Source organism: Triticum urartu, chromosome 3A (genome assembly GCF_056163025.1).
Source record: "Triticum urartu cultivar PI428250 chromosome 3A, HENAU_Tu73, whole genome shotgun sequence".
Lineage (NCBI taxonomy): Eukaryota > Viridiplantae > Streptophyta > Magnoliopsida > Poales > Poaceae > Triticum > Triticum urartu.
In genome coordinates, this window is record NC_141875.1 from 693,210,506 (window position 1) to 693,223,373 (window position 12,868).

A 12,868-nucleotide genomic window follows, 5' to 3' on the forward strand; every position below is an offset into this window, starting at 1 on the left:
GCAGCTGGCGTGGGTGGTCGTCGGTCCCCTGCCCACGGCGGTGAGGCGCAGCAGCCCGGGAGGGGATGATCATACCGGGTGCAGCCAGCGTCGCCCCGAGCGGCGGGGGAACGCTGTCGACAGAGCCCCGGTTCCATACCAGGTCCGACCGAGGCGGGCTGAACGGGGCGGCGCGGCTGTCGGTGACGTAGCAATCCAGTGGGGCGTTGGCATGGTCTTCCACCGCATCCAGATGGACCAGCACGCGGAAGCACTACAACAAAATAGGCATGTAAGGACGTTTTCGTGTTGATGCTTGTATATACATCTCATTATTCAAAATCACTTTGTGCATAGGGACGATTTATGAGGCGCAAAGGACATCGTCCCTTGATTCCAATTAAAAAAAAGATCCCGGTGGTTCAGAATATCTTGCTCCACCACCATCACCATAATCCCCCATCGTGCGAGATGTCCCAAGAAAATAGTAACTACCATGTAAAAGGGTGCGATCTCTAGCCTAAACCTAGCACCGCCATGCCACACCGCCGCCTCTGCCAAGATCCTGCTCCTCCTCACCTCAGAGGCTCAGACTCGCTGTAGCAGGTCCACCCCCCTCGTCCGTCGGCATCCAACAGCAGGCCCGGGGACGCCGGCCTCCAGGCGGCGGCCCAGCCCCACTCCGGCCGCCTCGACCTGCAGCTCCGGCACACGGTGCACTCCGGCTGAAAGGGAAGATGACAGGTGGCGGAGTGGGCAACAGATCCGAACTGGACATCGCACCTTCTCCTGCTGAGATCGTAGTGACATACGACCCGACAGGAAACATGGTAGAAGATGAACAAGATCGACGAGGAGGACAAAAAGTATTGATCAGTTAGGCACTCTTTTATTTGTATGTTCGCTGTCCTTGTCGTTCATACTAAGATTGAGATCCACCTTTCGGTATGTTGCTATTTTACTTGGTCGCCCACTGCATCAATGTTACTCCTGTGACGACTCCCACCCGGCCCTCCATTTGCTCGCCGGCATCCTCTGTCTCTAAGAACCCGACGTCTTGCAACCAAAAAATCCTCCAAGTGTCCTCCGCCATGTGAAGCTCGTTTCCATCAGGTAGGCTGACCTCGTGCTTGCCACTGTCGACCAGCAGCAAGGCGGCAAGTTCATTTATATGTGAGTCGATCTACTTTTTTATTTTAGTTTTTCTATCAATTCGTTCCAAGTAAGAATTGGAGCTGCTCCCATGATGCGTACTTAAGTGTGGAGGAGAATCTTGACATTGTAATTTAGATTATCCTATTAAGATAGGACAACGCTGCTTTGCCGGGTTTTTTTTTCTGAACTCTCGTCTGTTTACTGATTAAACATTTAGACTACTACAATTTAAAGTCGACCTTACACATAGCTTTCTTCGTTGTTTGCTCCCAAATTATTGGCACTCACGTATGCAGGTTCTTGATAAAAAGCCTCTGAGAATATCCTGATAGAATAAGATGGTCAGTGTTCTTAACACATTTTCTTTTTCATGCAGTTAATAATGCTCGTGTATCAACTATCAAATCACCTTCACCCTCCTCCCCTCCCATAACTAAAATTAAGAGCTTTGCACCCACGTTCTAACATTTCTTAGAATTAATATGGCTTCTACTCTAAACGGAGAGATCAACACATACATGCAGTTTCTCACCTGCAGAAACTTTTCTCCTGTTATCTGATAAAGAGCACCGTGGATGGATATATTATCATGTTTGATAAGATTTAATCACGTGTGTTGCACTATGTCTAGAGCAGCTAAATGGTATCATGCTCGCTTAAATACGTAGATATTGTGTTAGACTGAAAATAATTAATATGAACTACCATGAGAATTCAGTATTTTTTATGGTAACCCGCCCCCTTAATAAGTAGAGCTAGTATTAAGGCTTAGAGATTACCAGTGTCAACAACCATTAGAATTCAGTCCCTGTATGTTAAGCTGCTGTTATTTCTTTACAATATATGTGCTTCGTATGGTAATACTTACTTAGTTAATTGTTATTTTTCTAACAAATACACTTCAAGCATTCTCACCTTGGCCAATCTATCGATGACATAATCATTTTCTTCTTAATACATTATGGCCCTGTTCGGAACTTCCCCACTCCGCGGAGTTGGGGAGCTGGGTTTTGGCAACTCCGGCAATTTAGGCTAAAGTGTGTTCCCCTCCGGGAGCGGAGTTAAAGGAGTGGAGAGAAACCGAACGCAGCCTATGTATCTATATTTCATATGGGCACATGAAATCTACACGGCTAGATTGAAATTCTGAAGTGCATGTTTACTCATGTGGTATATGTAATACCGTTCTTCTCTATTCTTATGGCTGTATGTTCAGCAAATGAAAACTTACTGATAGAAGTTCCAGTAAATTTATGTATATCTCATTGGGCTTTCTTGGCAGAAAAACTTCTATGTGCGGATTTTGAAGGCAGTTGCCACAAGGATGAACTAGAGAAGCAGAGAAAGCAAGGAACCATTGTTCCATTATCAGCATGTAGAAACAAAAAATCATATAGATATGTTTCACCTACTTTGTGACATGTAATTGTTCATAGGTGATGTGTCTACAATTAAGTTTGTAAGCTACTACTACTCTCAGTGATACAATGTTATTATTTTGTGCCATGCCATACAATTTTTGAATATTTTCTGATATGTAAATGAGAATCCAAGTATTTCATAGGAGCAAGTAATTCTATTAAGCGCAGTTGATTAAAAAATTACACAATAGAAAGAGGATATATGAAGTTGCATCTAGCATGAATTTATCAAAGCATCCCTAGGGGCATAAAGATTCTCTCAAAACACCTCGTATCCACGTTGACACACGTTTTTAGGACGCTCTTAAAACGTTTCATATCCATGTTGACACGCTTTGTAAGGATGCTCTTAAACGTCTCATTTCTGTGTAGACACGCTTCCTCCACGTCTCAATTGTCTTTGAGATGGTGCGTGAGGAGACGCTCCTAGGACGCTTTAATGAGCGACTCTAAAATCAGCTAGAGATGATTTAGTGCGTCTTTAACGCCTACATTTAGCGTCTCTGCGTGGCATTTTTGTTGTAGTGAAGGTGGCGCCTCTCTTGCAACCGGACGGCCTGGCCTCGTTGGCGAAGACTTGAAGACCGTCGGACGGCCTCGTGGTGAAAGTGAGCCAAATGATCTTCGGGATCAGGTTTGGGTCTGCCGTCCACGCCCAAAGGTCGAGCGTCTCCGAGTTGGTCCTGAGCGCGGAGTTGTCTTCAAGACGGTCGAGGGAGCAACATCGGCCGATGATGCGTTCGGTGACGAACGGGGTCCAGGCGTAGTCCGGCACATTCTCGAGGCAGAGGCGCACCCGGTAGTTGAGCGTCGCACCAAGCGCCCGCTCCAGCGGCCGCCATGGGCGGATGTGGACGATGCCACCGCCGGCGCGCACCCGCCCCACGGCGAGGGCCTCGTCACAATGCGCCTTGTGGTTGAACTTGACGAGGAACTCGACGGGGTGGTACGGAGTAACGGCCACGTCCGCGTGGCTCAGTGTCGGTGTCAAAACCGGCGGATCTCGGGTTGGGGGTACCGAACTGTGCGTCTAGGCCGGATGGTAACAGGAGACAAGGGACATAATGTTTTACCCAGGTTCGGGCCCTCTTGATGGAGGTAAAACCCTACGTCCTGCTTGATTAATATTGATGATATGGGTAGTACAAGAGTAGATCTACCACTAGATCAAGGAGGCTAAACCCTAAAAGCTAGCCTAAGGTATGATTGTTGTATGATGAAGTTGTCCTACGGACTAAAACCCTCCGGTTTATATAGACACCGGAGAGGGTTAGGGTTACACAAAGTCGGTTACAATGGTAGGAGATCTTTGAATATCCGCGTCGCCAAGCTTGCCTTCCACGCCAAGGAAAGTCCCATCCAGACACGGGACGGAGTCTTCAATCTTGTATCTTCATAGTCCTGGAGTTCGGCTGAAGGTATAGTCCGGCTACCCGAACACCCCCTAATCCAGGACTCCCTCAGTAGCCCCTGAACCAGGCTTCAATGACGACGAGTCCGGCGCGCAGATTGTCTTCGGCATTGCAAGGCGGGTTCCTCCTCCAAATTCTTCATAAAAGTTTTGTAAACACCAAGAGTGGTGTCCGGCTCTGCAAAATAATTTTCCACGTATTGCCATAGAGAGAATAATATTAACACCAATCTAATCCGCTGACGTATTCCGCAGCGTGACATCACACTACGGCTAAGCCTTTATTCAAATCGTCTTCACTTCTCCACCTCAGCGTGTTTTGCGAGGCGGTTTCCTTGGCACGTCTTGTCAAAGCAGAGATCGTGTCCCCTTTGTTTACGGGATTCTCGTTAATACGGACATGGGTAACCCAACCGTGCCACTTATCACGGCTCTTGGGAGGCAAGCGAGTTTTACTAGGCTGGTGGGGACGCATAGTCGCATCCGCCCATATAAGGGGATAAGGATCCACCTTTTTACCTACGCCTTCTTCCTCCTTTGCCTATCCATCTTCTGCGCACCCGAGCTCCAGCGCCCAAGCCCGCACCTCCTACCTCAACCCTCTCCAACAATGTCCGGAGCGGGAGGCAAGTGGATGGTCTCCTCCGTCACAGAGGGCCATGTCAAAATGTTAAGGAAGGCCGGATACTTGTCCAAAGACATCGTGCACCGGCTTCCCGAGGAGGGGCAGCTTCTCCCCACCCCAAGGCCCCATGAGAGGGTAGTATTTCTTCCCCACTTCCTCCGCGGACTGGGTTATCCTCTCCACCCATTTATCTGCGGGCTCATGTTCTACTATGGCCTATATTTCCACGATCTGGCCCCGAACTTCATCCTCAATATCTCGGCATTTATCGTCGTGTGCGAGGATTTCCTCTGCATTCGCCCCCATTTCGGCCTCTGGCTCAAGACCTTCAACGTCAAGCCAAAGGTGGTGCGCGGCAACCAGGCGGAGTGCGGAGGTGCCATGGCGGGCAAAATTGCCGATGTCCTATGGCTCGAGGGCTCCTTTGTGGAGACCTTGAAGGGGTGGCAGTTAGGGTGGTTTTACATCACCGAGGCACGCGATCCGAAGTGGATCGCAGCCCCTGAATTCCGATCCGGACCCCCTACGCGGCTCACGTCCTGGAAGGAGATGAGCTTGTCGTGGGGCGACGAAGAAGAGTTGACCGGACTGCAAAAATGCATCCAGTCCCTGGTGAACAAGCAACTCAAGCTTGTCAACGTAATCCAGGTCATGCTCGTCCGCCGGATCCTTCCGTGTCAAGAACGGGACTTCAATTTGTGGGAGTTCAACCCGGCGCAGCACCGCACTCTGAGCAGGCTCTTCGACATGACGTACGAAGATGTCTGGAGGGGGCTAACCAAAGGCGCCGAGGCTCCCACATCCTCCTCTGAAGACCGCGGATTCAGCTTGCAGCGTCCTGCTGGCGAGGTAAGATATTTCCATCTTTTATAGGATGTTATGTTTTTTCATAGTTTGACTCTATGCGGGATCTAAACTCCCTCACCTTTGACAGGATTGGCGAGAGAAGTATGGACAGATTAACTGTCCGGCTCCCTTTCCCGAAGACCCAGCCCCTGCTCTCCTAGAGTAGCTGCTGGTTCCGGCACCTTATGTGGTGCCAGAGAAGAAGGCCAAGAAGAAGAAGGCCACGGGGACTCGAAAGAGTTCCCGGCATATGGTGGTGTCGGACTCGTCATCCGACGAGTCCGAGGCGCACTCCTCCCGTGAAGGCGAGGAGGAGGAAGAAGAAACCTCTCCCCCTCCAGCTTGGGGAGGAAAGAAGAGGGAGGACGCCCCAGTAGGGGAGGCCGAAGGGTCCAAGAAGAGGAAAACCCCTCCGCCGGACTATGTCCCCGACGCCGATGAGGACGAAGGGGAGTGGCCGGACAGGGCCAAGCGTCCGGCGAGATCGTAAGTGTTCGGATACCAGAGTAACTCATGATATTCCTTTTGTTACACAGCTTTCCCTAATGTTAGATATGAACATGCAGTCCGCCCAAGGACGGGCTCGACGAGTCGTCGAGTGGCTCCCTGGATTCATCGGATGTGAATTCAGTTCCGGCCGCTGCTTCCCCCTGTGCTGCGGATGACGCCGAAGTGGCGTCGCAACCAGCTCCGGGGCGAGAGGAGGTGGTCCGGGAGGAGCCGCGAGGCGACCTCCCGGACTCCAGGAGTGAAGGGGACAAGACCCCCTGGGCCCCAAGTCCGGCTTTAAGCCAGACATTGCGCCGGAATCATCAACGGTTCCGGACCGCGGTAGGCGAACTCCTGCCAAGAGGAGCAAGCCTACTGAGCCGGCGTCCTCCGTCCAACCGGAGGCGCAGGACAATCTGCTGGAGGAGCTTAAGGGCGCCTCCATCGACGAGGAGCACCGTGCCATCATGAGTACGGTGGTCCAGAAGGTTCGGTCCGCCATAAACGGACTAAATGAAGCTTGCTAGCCTTCTAACAGGCTTCGAGGTAAGTAAAAATATGTAAAAATATTACCGTATAGACAGTAGCCCCTGATGCTCTGTTTGGCGTTCTGAAAGAAAAGCCGAATAGAGGATCTATTAAATATCGCAGGAGTCTAACTAAAAAGGAGTCAATATACGTATGCAGGCTTCGCTGCTGGCCACCGTCGCACTGACTGCGGAGGTGGGTGCCCTGAAGCAGGGCCTCGAGCGGACCGAGCAAGAGCTCGGCCTTGCCAAACGGCAGCTCGAGGAGAAAGAAGGTAAGAGATACCTTATAGGAAAAATGCCTACAAGAAGGCGCAGTTGCAATAAATGACAGGAGTATACTGCTTATTGTAGGGGCCACAACTGAGGTGGCGACCCTCAAGCAGGCGCTGTCCGAGGCCGAGAAGAAAGTGGCACGGAGCGCGCCGAGCGGGAGAAATTTGAGGCGCAGGTCGGCGAGGTGCGGCAAGAGCTTCAGGTTCTCATTCAAAAACATGAGAGTTTGGAGTTCGACTCGAAGACGCGAGCGTCCGAGCTTGCTGCGGCCCTTAAAACTGCCAAATCTGCCCAGGCCGAAGCCCAGAATGCCCTCCAGGAATTGGATGCGGTGAAAAAGATAGCGGCGGGTAAGGCATTCTATATGCAAAGCAGACATATAAAAGTAAACTACTTGTTACTTACCCGAATCCGGAGCTCTCCAGGGGCATTCGCAGATCTTCCCCGCAGCGTGTCCGATGCCACCACATTCTACCGAGCCGAGGAAGGCAGCTCGACGGAGAAGGTGTTCTGGTCTCAGTACGCTGAGGCCGGACACCCTGTGCCCTTGAGCGACCAGCTGAAGCAGCTGGTCGAGCTCCACAAGGAGGCCGAACAGGCCCTGAAGGGCTTCATAGTTCGGCTGTGGCCTGGAGAGGCCCTGCCTGGGAGCTACTTCAGACTGGTGCGGCGGCTGGTGGAGGCTTGTCCAAGGCTTGAGGTCATCAAGCGCTCCGTCTGCATTGAAGGTGCCCGTAGGGCCCTTGCCCGTGCAAAGGTGCACTGGGGTAAGCTGGACGGTGAGAAGCTTGTGAAGGACGGGCCGCCGCAGGGGAAGGAGCATCGCAAGCCCGAGAACTATTACAAGGATGTTCTTGCTGGTGCCCGCCTTGTGGCGGATGAATGTACCAAGGATGTAATTTTTGAATGAACTCGCTCGTGTTATCCTGTGCACTGAAAACTTGTTCATATGCGCTAAGCAATGCTTGAATTTAAAATATTACTTTCTGTGCGGCCGTTTATCAAAAAATTGAGAGATGGCCAGTCGTCGGCTTCTGCCCCCATGCCACTAGTGCTGGGGTGTTCGGGATAAACCTGAGCGCTCTTTTTCCCATGATTGGGTCCGTCGAGGGAGGCGGTCAGCACAACGAACAAGGCAATCGGACTATAATGCTTGAACACTCTCACTTAGCCATAGAACTCTATAATTTTAAATTTCGGCGAAGCCCCTAGTATTCGGAAGACCGAGTTCGGGGCGCTATCCACGCCTTGGCTGGACAAAGCCGGTTCCTCGCTCGAAGCGGCATAAGCCTTTAAGGACTCGAAAAACCTCTCGAACAGCGACCAGTCTCTCGCCTCATCATGACAGTCAGTTTTAGCTTTCTCCACTGAGGTGCTCGGCCCAGCTCAACTGGGGCACAATCGCAGTGGTTCTCCTAGTGCTACCTTAGCCGATATAGTGGAACGTAAGGCACCAAAACATAGGAGCCGGGCAAACCCAACTATTGACACAAATCATGATTCGGAGCCGATGCATATAATGCTATAAGTTCGGTGTGCCGTACTTGTGAAAGTGGACAGACTTCTCACGCCATATTGATGGGTACTGAAGCCCCTGGCGTATTTTGTCGTACCACAGTGTACGGATGCAACATGTTATTAATAAACATATATATAAAAAGAGAGTAATGCAAAAAATAGACAAAAAAGCTATGCATTGTTTATAGAAAGGCTGCTATGAAAGCGGAACGATAGAAATAGTGCGATAAGCAAAATAAATTGGACTATTTAACATGTCCTGGCCAGGGGCTGGCCGCGGAATTGTATTAAAAAACAGGTATACTGCTCGCAATAGAGACCACCTTGAAGTTCCATAATGCGGCGTGGCTTGTCTGCTTCCCTGGATCTTGCATCGTTTGTGCGGCAGTTGAATTGCCGAACGGGTCGTCCGAAGTATGGAGTCCTGAGAGTAAGAAAAAAAAGAAGGAATCCGGCAGCCCCTGGTGCGGTTTAAGCCGTATTTGGGGCATGCCGGGATAGTGCCCCTTCCCCTGTGCCCATGGTATTTCAAGAGCGTAGTTATGTACGCGAAGCACTGGTTTCGCTATATCGCGAGGGCTAGGGTTGGGGCCGCATTGCTACGCTAGCTCGGAACGTGCCAGGCGGTCTTGTTGTAGGGTACTCCGGGCGCGCTTGACAGTGTCCGGCTTTTTGAAGGCCGAACTGGAGAACTGCCTAGAGAGGCTGCTTTGTACTTCTGCTGCGAGCATTGCCGTGTGCTCCTCTGTTCGGAGGGAGCGTTCAGTGTTCCCATTGACCGTGATTACTCCTCTAGGGCCTGGCATCTTGAGATTGAGGTATGCATAGTGCGGTACCGCGTTGAATTTTGCGAATGTGGTTCGCCCGAGCAGTGCGTGATAGCCACTACAGAACGGGACTATGTCGAAGATTAACTCCTCGCTTCGGAAGTTATCCGGAGATCCGAAGACCACTTCCAGTGTAACTGAGCCTGTACAGTTGGCTTCTACACCTGGTATGACGCCTTTAAAGGTCGTTTTGGTGGGCTTGATCCTCGAGGGATCTATGCCCATCTTTCGCCCTGTATCCTGGTAAAGCAGGTTCAGGCTGCTGCCGCCGTCCATGAGGACTCTTGTGAGATGAAATCCGTCAATGATTGGGTCTAGAACCAATGCGGCGAAGCCGCCGTGATGGATGCTAGTGGGGTGGTCCCTTCGATCAAAGGTGATCGGGTAGGAGGACCATGGGTTGAACTTTGGGGCGACCGGCTCCATCGCATATACGTCCTGTAGCGCACGCTTCCGCTCCATCTTGGGGATGTGGGTTGTGTATATCATGTTCACCGTCTGCACTTGCGGGGGAAATCCCTTCTGTCCACTGTTGTTCGGCGGCCTGGGCTCCTCCTCGTCGTCGCTATGCAGCCCCTTGTCTTTGTTTTCGGCTCTTAACTTGCCTGCCTGCTTGAACACCCAACAATCCCTGTTGGTGTGATTGGCTGGCTTTTCGGGGGTGCCATGTTTCTGGCACAAGCGGTCGAGTATTCGGTCCAAACTGGACGGGCCCTGAGTTTTTCTTTTGAATGGTTTTTTCCGTTGACCGGATTTGTAGCCTCGGAATCCGGCATTAACTGCCGTATCCTCGTTGCTGTCGCTGTTAACGCGACGCTTTTGCTTGTTCCGACGCGACCTGTCACTTTTGTCCTTGGTATTCGAATTACCAGTGTTCTTGGTTAAGTTGTTACTGCGAGCTAGCCAGCTGTCTTCTCCCGCGCAAAAGCGGGTCATGAGTGTCGTGAGGGCTGCCATAGATTTCGGCTTTTCCTATCCCAGGTGCCGGGCCAGCCACTCGTCACGGATATTATGCTTGAAGGCCTCTAAGGCCTCTGCGTCCGGACAGTCGACTATCTGGTTTTTCTTTGTTAGGAACCGTGTCCAGAATTGCCTGGACGATTCTTCTGGCTGCTGAATTATGTGGCTTAGGTCATCGGCGTCCGGTGGTCGCACATAAGTGCCCTGAAAGTTGTCAAGGAATGCGGCTTCCAGGTCCTCCCAAGAACCGATTGAGTTTGCTGGCAAGCTGTTAAGCCAATGCCGGGCTGGTCCCTTAAGTTTGAGTGGCAGGTATTTGATGGCGTGTAGATCATCGCCGCGGGCCATGTGGATATGAAGGAGATAATCCTCGATCCATACGGCAGGATCTGTTGTGCCATCGTACGATTCGATGTTTACGGGTTTGAAGCCCTCGGGGATTTTATGATCCATTACTTCATCTGTGAAGCATAGTGGGTGTGCGGCGCCTCTGTATTGGGCTATATCATGATGCAGCTCGAAGGAGCTTTGTCTGTTGAGTTCGGCCCGGCCGGATTCATTGCGTCCGGAGTGACGATCACCGTCACGTGCCGTGGGGCGCCTGCGCGATCCGTAGATCGATCTTGTTTGCCTTGCCTTGTCCTCCAGGATGTCGAGCAGGTCGGGCGCATTTTCCCGTGCCTTAGTATGCTTGACGCGGTGCCGGGGCATGGCTTGAGTGGCGGGCCAAGAGGCCTCTCTGTCGCGGCCACGAGGTGGCCGGTCGGCCATGTCATGCGCTGGTGATGTAGGTGCTTCCTCTTCTAGTCGGGGTAGCAGCTTGCGCTTTGGGTAACTTTTGGAGGGGCGTTCGAGTTCGTACTCTTCGGCCGCAAGGACTTCAGTCCATCTGTCAGCTAGCAAATCCTAATCAGCTCTATGCTGTTGCCGCTTTTTCTTGAGGCTGCTTGCCATGGCCATGAGCCTGCGTTTAAAACGCTCTTGTTCGGCAAGATCCTCTGGCACGACGAACTCGTCGTCGTCGAGGCTTGCCTCGTCTTCGTAGGGAGGCGTATAATTATCGTCCTCAACCTCTTGGTCTGCCGCCCTCTCGTGAGGGCTGGCTTCTCTGTTCTCCTGTGCTGAATTTTGCTGGAGGGGGTGTTCTTCGGCGCTATCCGGAGTAGTATTATCTCCCGTGCCGGAATCATCATTTTTGCTTTGGCGGGATTTAGAGCGGCGCCGCTGATGCCGGCGCTTGGGCTGTTTCTTAGAGGTATCGTCCACCGCTGTTCCATCACCATCTCCATCCTTTGGAGTGTCCACCATATATATGTCATATGACGAGGTGGCCTTCCAACGCCCTACAGGTGCTGGTTCTTGTTCGTCTCCTGCATCGTCGTCCATGCCGTCGATGTCTTCGGAGTCGAAGTCAAGCATGTCGGTTAAGTCGTCGACAGTGGCTACGAAGTGGGTGGTGGGTGGGTTTTGAATTTCTTCATCGTCCGTATCCCAACCTTGCTGACCGTAGTCCGGTCAGGGCTCTCCTGATAAAGAGAGAGACTTTAGAGAATTCAGGATGTCGCCGAAGGGCGAGTGCTGAAAGATGTCCGCGGCGGTGAACTCCATTATCGGCGCCCAATCGGATTCGATCGGCGGGGGCGCGGGGGGCTCGGAGTTCGGAGAGGAATCCGGCTCCTCGGAGTCACGGGCCATGCGGAGTGCGGGGCTGGAGTTCGGCTCGATCGCCTCTGAGATCGCAGCCCCTGAGGCAGCGTCCAACCGCTGATCCTTGATTGGCGCAGTGGGCTCCGAATCAATGGTCGGAACCGATGCGTGTGCGGCCTCCAAGGCGCTGTTCGGCGGCAGAGCTATATCATGCCCATTGAGACAGTGCGGCACGCTAGGCTGTGGCTCGAATCCGTCGAAGATCAAGTCCCCGCGGATGTCAGCCGTGTAGTTTAGGCTTGCAAACCTAACCTGATGGCCAGGGGCGTAACTTTCGATCTGCTCAAGGTGACCAAGCGAGTTGGCCCGCAGTGCGAAGCCGCCGAAGACGAAGATCTGTCCGGGGAGAAAAGTCTCACCCTGGACTGCATCGTGGTTGATGATTGAAGAAGCCATCGGGCCTGAAAGTGACGACACAGAGGAACTCTCAATGAAAGCACCAATGTCGGTGTCAAAACCGGCGGATCTCGGGTAGGGGGTCCCGAACTGTGCGTCTAGGCCGGATGGTAATAGGAGACAAGGGACACAATGTTTTACCCAGGTTCGGGCCCTCTTGATGGAGGTAAAACCCTACGTCCTGCTTGATTAATATTGATGATATGGGTAGTACAAGAGTAGATCTACCACGAGATCAAGGAGGCTAAACCCTAAAAGCTAGCCTAAGGTATGATTGTTGTATGATGAAGTTGTCCTACGGACTAAAACCCTCCAGTTTATATAGACACCGGAGAGGGTTAGGGTTACACAAAGTCGGTTACAATGGTAGGAGATCTTTGAATATCCGCGTCGCCAAGCTTGCCTTCCACGCCAAGGAAAGTCCCATCCGGACACGGGACGGAGTCTTCAATCTTGTATCTTTATAGTCCTGGAGTTCGGCTGAAGGTATAGTCCGGCTACCCGAACACCCCCTAATCCAGGACTCCCTCACTCAGCCTGAACTGCTTCCGGATGGCGCGGTCGACATCAAGCGCCTCAAGGCGCCGTGGCGAGTTGACTGACCAGGCGATGGCGGCAGTCTGCTTCCAATCGAGCATGTCACTGTCCATGTCGAAGGAGGACAGGATGATGCAGGAGTCCTCCTCCGGGCGAGCGTCCGGCGCCCCAATACCAGCAGAGGCGCGGGCCAT

The 12,868-nt window shown here is 52.2% G+C and overlaps 1 pseudogene; it reads right to left on the bottom strand.

Annotated features, from left to right (window-relative positions):
- Positions 1–69: 69 nt before the first annotated feature.
- LOC125547226 (uncharacterized) lies at positions 70–12,868 on the bottom strand (annotated as a pseudogene).